A 9,298-nucleotide genomic window follows, 5' to 3' on the forward strand; every position below is an offset into this window, starting at 1 on the left:
TATTACTTCTTTTCTTTTCTATCCTTAATTCATTTTCTCTTCTTTTCTTTCATTTATTAAACTCGGGAACATAGCGTTAAGATTTTTATCAGTGTTGTAAAAAACGCGACTAGGCGGCGATTAATCGCTAGTCGGCCAGTAACTGAGTAATTTTGCATTAATCAGACCACTAATCGCTAGTCGGGCCTAGTCGACCAGCAAAAAATCGACAATTCCAGCCAGATTCCGGGAAAAAGCTGTATATTCCAGCCAAAACCTCTAAATTCCGGCTAGTTTTCAATTAAAACATGTGAATTCCAACAATTAATCTTGTATGCTTAAAAAATGAGTTGAGTAAGGTGTTGTTTGTTTTTTCAGAGTTAAATTGTCTGCAGTATGCGGACCACATCTATAGCAGAAGAAGTGGACCAAACCTCTGCAGTCTGCAAGAAAAAAAAGTGTTTGTTTTTAGCTTCTGCAAACTGTTGAAACAACTGTTGAAACTCCGGCAAGTGAACTGAACTAAACATTATACTGAACTGAACATTATAGTGAACTGAACTAAAATTATACTAAACTGAAATAGGCATAAAACAACCTGCCCGTGCATACATACATTACATGATATTGATACACAGATCAACCATTCAAGTCAGAAATACACACAAGTGATACTTTGATTAACCATTCAAACAACAACTGATTAGAACAAAAATGCATTCAACCGATACACACAACAAACCCATTCAAATCCAACTGATTAGAACAAAATCCGATCCAATTTTTAGAAAAAAAATTAAACATACCTTGTGTTATGGCTGGAGAAGGTTACGGCCGGATAAAGTTTACGGCGGAAGCTGCATGTCAACGGCAGGGGTGGAGGCAGCAATGGAGGGGAAAACGCGACGGAGGTGGAGATGGGTGAAAGACGGTGGTGGAGGGGGTAGCGGATGGGCGGCGAAGGTGTGGCGGAGGTGGAGGGGGGTAGCGGAGGAGGTGAGGTCTCAGCTGGAGAAGTGGAGATGGGTGCTAGGGTTCTGAGGTTTGAAGATGTGCAGGTGTTTTGAGAGAGGAGCTTGAAGAGTTTTGAAGAAGCAAGCCCACGTCTGCGCATGGTCTGCGTGGTGTAGACATTAGAGGTGAGGTTGTGAAGTACTTCTAACAAAAAACAAACACCACCTAAGAGTTAAAACCTAGCTACTTAAAATATTCATCTATAAAAATATGCATATGTACACATAAAACTAAAAATTACATATAACAAACCTGATCCGATTAATTTCGAGTAATCCCGAGTAGTCGCTGGTCCCCACCTCACCGGCCGACTAACGACTAACGAGTTCTCCAACCTTGATTTTTATGGTTCAAGAGTCGGTCGAAATTCAAGAATGATACTTGAAGGGATTGGTGTAGATTTGTAATTATGTAGGTGTCTTTATTGTTTTGGGTCGCCTGTGTTGGGGTGGCCGGTGCGTTTCTAATAAAGTTTGCCTTTAAAAAAAAAAAAAACCGACCTAATTTACCATGTACGATTAAACCGATTACATCGAGTTTTTAACATCCTATAATCCTAACCACCTGATTTCCGGCCCAACTGTGGATGGGCTTTTGTAAACCGTGAACTAGGGTTTCATCGATCGCTATATAAACAACTCACAACACCTTTCACTCATCATCTTCATCCACCTTCTTTCTTCCTATCTTTAGGTTAGATCTCTTCACTCTGTTCTCATCAACCAGATTTCAATATCTCACATCCTCAGATCTGCGCATGATATCGGAATCGCGAGCATCTTATTTTTGTTTTAATTTAGTCGAATTGAAACTTTTTGTGTAGGCTATGATGATTTAAACGTATATACCATCAAACTCTGAAAGCTTCAAGCTATTTTGATGAATTTCAACATTACACTGAGCCTATGCTTACGATTTAAACAATTCTTTTTTTATTGAATTAACTTGTCTGTAATTCCTTATTGATTTGATTTTGTTAGTGAATTTTTTATGATTTTGAGTCGTTGTAAGGCAACAAATTAGAGTCTCTGATGTGCTTTTTGGTAGTATATTCAGTGCTGTACGTTGCCGATAGTAATCTGGAACTGAGATTCTGGCATTTGTCTGTTTAATCTGGCTTTTGCATTCAGATGTTTCTACATTTATTTTGTATTTGAAATTTAGTACCTATTGGCACACCCAAATCTCTGTATGCACATTAAAAAGGGCTTTTTGTGCTATATGCACACCCAATGTCGAGCTTTGGTCAAAGCGCGGCGGTTTGCTCCGGTTAACCAGTGACGGGTTGCAGGGTATGCATATAGGACAAAAAGACCTTTTTGGTGTGCATATAGGCATTTGGGTGTGCCAATAGGTACACCTGATTATTATTGGCAACATTTTAGAGTCGCTAAAGCGTTTACTCTATAGCGTTTTAAGTGCTGTTCGTTGCCTATATTGATGTAGTTGACTGGTATTTGGATCAAGTTGATTAATCTGCTTGTCCTACCTTATGCTCCAACATTTGTCTACTTTTATCTATCAAATTCACAATCTAGGTTATTAAAGGTTTATGTAGGGACAATGTGGACGGTTTTAACATTATAATGACGACCTTTGAACTAGCTTATATGAATTTTGTACCTTTAATAGTTAACCTTAACCATCGTTACAATAAAAATACTAATGAGTCGACATAATTCAAATCGTATCTTGCCGGTAGAACTTCTAAAAACCAAATGACTCTTAGATTAATTTTCAAAAAAAATTGACTTGATTATTTTACCCTCAATGTCATATTAATGATTTTTAATTTTTGATGATTATGGATACTAATAAAACGAATTAATTAGGGTGGAGGGTTGCTCCCCAAACAAGGAGTGATAAACTTTTCGAGTAACTAATAATATGATGCTATGTGAACTTTCATTTTTACTCTTTATTTTGTACTTAACTACCAGGAGTGGTTTTTTTTTTAAAATGAGTAAATTATGATTTTGGTCTATTTGGTTATATTACTTTTACCCTTTTAGCTTAAAAAGAATTTTTTTAAAGTGATATAATCACATAGGTCAAAATCGTAATTTACTCAAAAAAAGATAGATTAAAAGAAATTGGAACCCACAATTAACCCTCTCTCTCATATTTATCACTCGGTGAGTACTCTATATTGTGCCTTCACTGCTCCCTGATATTATGCCGGCGCCATCTTACCGTTCGGCAGACATGAGTCACCGAAGAGGTCACCTATGGTGCCCTTCCACCCTTAGAGCATTCACATCCATTCCACTATATTTTCATCCTAAATTACACTAAAAAACACTATATTTTCTCTCTCCTTTTCAATTAAATAATATTTTTTATACCTTTATCACCTCCACTTACAACCAATTTCAAAATATATTAAAAAATTATAGGGGAACAGTGTCCCCCCAAATATATAGATGAATAGTAACATTTTCTCTCTCCTCCACTCACAACCATTTTTTATACTCTTTATAATTTAAAAACACTACACACATAATATGATTCCTTGGATGTGAATGGTCTTATGTACCTTTATTCATCTAATAGTTAACATTAACCATCGTTATAACAAAACTTCCCTATTCATTCATGTGAGTGCCACTATCTGTCAAATGCAATGTGGCTGCCATGTGGCGTAAAAGTTATTGTATGTCAGTTTATTTGGAAGAGACACCCTCATGCTCTGTACAATCTTTTGAAATTGATTTTAAGCGGAAGGTATTGAAAATGTACATAGCGTTGCCTTCCTTATTTACAAAAAATTTATTTTTTAAATATAGCATGTTGTTCACCATTTCTTCATAGTAGGAAAGAAATTTTGATCGTTGATTATTGCAAATTATTTGATCACCAATTTAACTTCAGTGTTAATATTTCGACTAAATGCAGTAACTTCTTGATTAAGACGCCATGTTGAAGCTTAAAACCACACTAAAATTTGTAAGAATAGAATAACTAGATCATTAATAAAGCCACCAAGACTACCTGATCAAAGACTTACTAACCTTAAAACAGCTTACTTGTGAGCAAGAACCATCAAAATATAACCAGCATCAGACCAACTAATCAAGATCACTTCATTTCTTAAATAAACGTCTCCTTTAAAGTTTTAATTTTAGTTTACATCAAACTGAGTTAAATTACTCAGTTAGGTTTATTTATTCCAAGGGTATATTATTAGTATTTTAATGAAATGTACTAGATTTACCAAAATCAAATATTTGTAAACAAAAAGTTTGATTTTGTTATTATTTGTTACTTTTTAACCATACTAGTTAAATTTCCGTCTGCGCGTTGCGGCGGTGACCAAAGACTGCAAAACGCGTGTCAGTATATCAAAACATAAATAAAAATGTCGTGAAAAAGATAGTCAATCCCTCCTAAAAAAAGCGATTTTAAATAAACTAACACGTTTAAAGATAGTCTGGATCCACACGTCCTACACGTTGGAAATTCGGTTGTTTTCAGTTCAGTTATTACGGTGCTAACACGTTAAAATATGGATGAGCTCGGTACCTGTAACAACACCGAAAGTACTGATCCGGAAAATCATCGAAATTAGGTACCGACACCGAAAATGCTCGGTACAATACGGTATGGTATTTGAAGGTAAAAATCAATAAATATAGGTATGGTGCTAGACCGCTGTCGAACCGTAAGTAACGATTCTGAAAACGCCAAAAGGTGGTACGAAATTGGTACCGAAAATGATTTGGTATAGTAAATTTGGTATCGATATGATACCGGTTTGATTACAGGATTTGATACGATTTTCTCATCAATAATCTAAATATCCAAGTTAATTTTACATGCTACAATTCATTCATTACGTAAAAAGACAAAAAATAAAGCAAAATAAGTTTTTTTTTTGGGTAAAGGGTTACCCCGGTGATTTTATATATCAACAACCAAATACAAACCAAGTAGTGTAGAGAATCTACACTAGTTCGATCATGAGGCATTCCCCATGAACGTATATAAAACCTCATTCAAACGAAGTACAGTTTACTTACTGTGTGTATGAAAAGTAATCTAAACTGTGCAATTACTTGCATTGCTACGTTGCTACAGGATTTGATGAGCTCGGTACCAACCGGTACCGAAAATACCGTTACCGAAATCCCCAAAAATCGGTACCAGTACCGAATATACCTGGTACAGTACGACTTGATACGGTCGGTACTGGTACGGCACCGGTATTTGAGGGTAAAACCCGATGAATACCGGTGCCGAACGGATACCGAAAATACACTCAGTTTGATAAATTTGATACCGGTACCATTTTATTACTTTTCATTCAAGACTCTTTTTAATATTTATTTATTGATACTGTTCATTACCTTCTCTTTTTAATATATAGGTGAATATCTTCATGTATCATATAAAGGAATCTTCAGGTTAACCATTATATAGGGGAATGATATATAGAAAACCCACTTTAATTTAGAAAACCCAGGAAACTCAAAGCTTCCGATGTTTTTTTTTTTTGAAAAAATTTACACATGTTATATACATGTTTTTAAGGGTTTTGGGCAAAAAAAAAAAAAAAATCAAAAAAGCGCCGTGTAGATATTTTAAAAAAAATAAACAAGTTTTGTTGTAACACATGTTACATTCATCTGACATATTTGTAACATGTGTTACACCAAAACTTGTTTATTTTTTTTTAAAATATTTACTCGGTGCTTTTTTGATTTTTTTTTTGCCCAAAACCCTTAAAAACATATATATAACATGTGTAAATTTTTTCAAAAAAAAAACATCGGGAGCTTTGAGTTTCCCGGGTTTTCTAAATTAAAGTGGGTTTTCTATAGATACTTACATTATATATATATATATCTATCTATATATATATATATATATATATATATATATATATATATATATATATATATATATATATATATATATATATATATAGGGAAATGATCTATAGAAAACTTATTTGTAGTAAGAAAACCTAGTAAACTCTATGATAACCATTGATCAACATGATCTAATGGTTGAAATTATTAGATAGTAATTTGATCTAAATTTAATACCATTTAAGTGGCTGGAGGGGTATTTTGGTCATGACATATTACACAAAAGTACATAAGAAATAATATTAAATAACATTCTTTTTCCACCTTTCATTTCATCAACATTCTCTCTCCACCTTTTCTCTCACCAACATTCTCTCTCCACCTTTTCTCTCACAAGCATTCTCTCTCTACCTTTTTCTCTCACCAACATTCTCTCTCTACCTTTTTTCTCTCACCAACATTCTCTCTCTACTTTTTTTCTCTCACCAACATTCTCTCTCTTACTTTATCTACAACTTTATTTTTCATTCAAATTAATTTTAAATTTCATATTAAATAAATTCGTTTCAATTATGGCGAGATTTTTTTTGTTCGTCGTTATACTAGTAATTGTTGCATATGTAACTAGTTGATATGTGAGACTGGTATAACAAAATAAATGGGACACATGGATTGTATAAAGAGAGACAAATAAGGTAGGGCGTCCAGCCACTTCTCACACCATTTTTCCGGTTTCACATCGTGGTGACTGATTCTCAGATCTGAAGCTATGGTGACAAATTTATAGATCTGGAAATGTCTCGTACCAGCCACCGACTTCTTCCAACAACCAACAACCACTAACACAACCGTCTTCTTCCTTGTCGGCGGTAAGTAAAACCGGATTCGGCAACACCACCAACAGCCACTAACACAACCGTCTTCTTCCTTACCGACGGTAAGTGAAACCACTATCGTTAAACGTTGTAGCCATCAATCAGTAAGTGAAACCACCTAGTGTACTTTAAACAAATCGTCTTCTTCCAACAACCACTGTCGTTAAATGTTGCAACGACCAATCGGATGTTGTGATTGCTGAAACCACATTCGATTAGTGGCTAATCGGTTATTTTGTGGGATATGATTTCAATCAGTGGCTAATCGGTTGTTTTGTGGGATATTATTTTTTGGGTCAATGTGGCAAGTGAAAAAAGGATAAGAAAACAATGATGAGAGGAATTGAATGTATTAATTATCTAGGTGAAAAAAGGCAGGTGAATTTGATATGTTGTATACATTTTAGCATTATATTTCATATTTTTTATTTTTCGAACGTTTAGCATATGTTAGTTTGCTTGTGCAACTTAATTTGATCTCTTTTTAGTTTGTTACATGTGTTACCTGGTTTTCCAGGTAACATGTGTTACAATGCTATTTCCTATGCAACTACTTTATGTAACACGTGTAACACATGCTATATCTTGTTTTCTCTATATAAAGGTTACATGTGGTAACATGTGTAACGTGGCTATACAAGTGCTAGCCTCTGGTGTAGAACATGCAACTACTCTATGTTACATATGTAACACATGTAACATCCTGTGTTATCTAAAAATATGTTACAATCGGTGTAACACGTGTTACAAATAAAAGATAACATGTGTAACCTTGCTATGCAAGTGTTGGCCTCTGGTGTAGATCACGTAACTACACTATGCAACATATGTAACTTGGTTGTACATATGTTATCCACTTTGGAGTAACACATGCAAAACATGGAAATTGATAAAAAGATATTATTCAATCAAAACCTTCATGAACATATGAGCCCCATACGTGGAAATGTTTGACCTTGATTGGTACGTGGTGGTAATGACAAGTCACCATACTCATCGCTCAATTGATCTATAAAATGGCGGGAGCGATAATTACGTAGGGTAAGGCTAACTGTGACAATTTATACACATTAAAATAATTGTAGCATAGAGGTACCCTTGTAGCATATACAACAAATATACTAGTTAAAAATGGTTGAATATGTTGTGACATATGTTAAACCAATATGAAGTGGGTTTTGATATGTTTAAACCTTTGTAAGATGAGGGTGGAACAAAGATCCCAATATATAACCATGTAACAAATGTTCCAAGCAGTGTTGCATGTATTAGGAGTATAAAGCGGCGTACAATCCAACAATATTACATCATTTATGGAGTAAAAAAACATGAAGGTGTAAGAAGATCAAGATATGTAACTTGTGTCATAATCCCACCGTTTAATAATGTAACTTGTGTTACGAGTTTCAAATGTAACTTGTGTTACATTTAACTTTCTAATATAACACATAAACAGATGGAAAAGGAAATTTTATAAGGGTGCAAACACTTCAAATGTAACTTGTGTTACGTGTAGCTTCCTAATATAACACCATGAGGTTAAAAAACACATTAACACGTGTATACTCAGGTTGTAGGCCAGAGTCTCTAACATAAGGGTGTAATGTGTATATTATGAGTATACATACGTTACCACTTATGTAAGACATGTATGTAACTCCATGTATGTAAACGTATGTTACATATGTAATTTTACTAATATTACTTGTTTGTTTACTGATATGACATTTTGGATGATGTAATGTTGTTACATATGTAATTTTACTAAGTTTAAATTGACACCAAACGGGCTGACATATGTAACACATGTTTATAACATATGTTACACTATGGGGTAACATATGTAACACGTGTATAACCATCTTACACATGTTACATATAGGTTTTACATGTGTTACAACGTCACTGTTACACATGTTACACATAGTTGTTGCATCAAAAAAAAAATTGCCTTCTCAACAACATCCGTATTCATACTAACAATGAAAATAAAAATGGATTTTATATCAATAATTGTAATGCTTCTAAAAATGGTCATCACAGCAACATCCATCTTTACAACATATAGCAGCCAACCAAAAAACACACCATCGTCACCACGAAAACCTGATGATGCGTTGTAATGCTTCGGCGGGCTTTGCTTCTTGATAACCATCTTCATCTTGAACACAAAACATCTTTTCACCTATGAACAAAACAAGTACATCAATATTAATCTTCTATAGTTAAAACTTATTAATCTCCTATGTAACATGTTTAACGTGACTATACATATGTTACCTCTCTAGTGTAACACATGTTACAAACATGTATTACATATGTGCAACCCCCCTTTGTGTCTAAAAAAGGGTTGGGGTAACTATAAGTAACTTGTGTAACGTTGTTACTACATATGTAGCTAATTATCCCACAAAAAAACACGACTTTTTATTTGTAAAATAAACGAGATATTCCGAATAAATTATGAAGTTTATACATTTTGTATCATTTTTATATATTACATTTTAATGATGTTATAGGTAACATTTAATGTTATATTACCCTTTTCTGACATTATAGTTTACGTGTTTCATTGAATGGTTTACAACAACATTTTTATGGTTTACTTTTAATGATGTT

At 34.0% G+C, this 9,298-nt stretch overlaps 1 non-coding gene across 1 annotated transcript; it reads left to right on the plus strand.

Annotated features, from left to right (window-relative positions):
• The first annotated feature begins 1,814 nt into the window (after positions 1-1,814).
• On the plus strand, positions 1,815-1,898 carry LOC118483134. Its single transcript, XR_004869646.1, has one exon. It is a non-coding gene; the product is annotated as a small nucleolar RNA snoR116 (small nucleolar RNA).
• The last annotated feature ends 7,400 nt before the right edge of the window (positions 1,899-9,298 follow it).

This window comes from Helianthus annuus, chromosome 1, assembly GCF_002127325.2.
Source record: "Helianthus annuus cultivar XRQ/B chromosome 1, HanXRQr2.0-SUNRISE, whole genome shotgun sequence".
Classification (NCBI taxonomy): domain Eukaryota; kingdom Viridiplantae; phylum Streptophyta; class Magnoliopsida; order Asterales; family Asteraceae; genus Helianthus; species Helianthus annuus.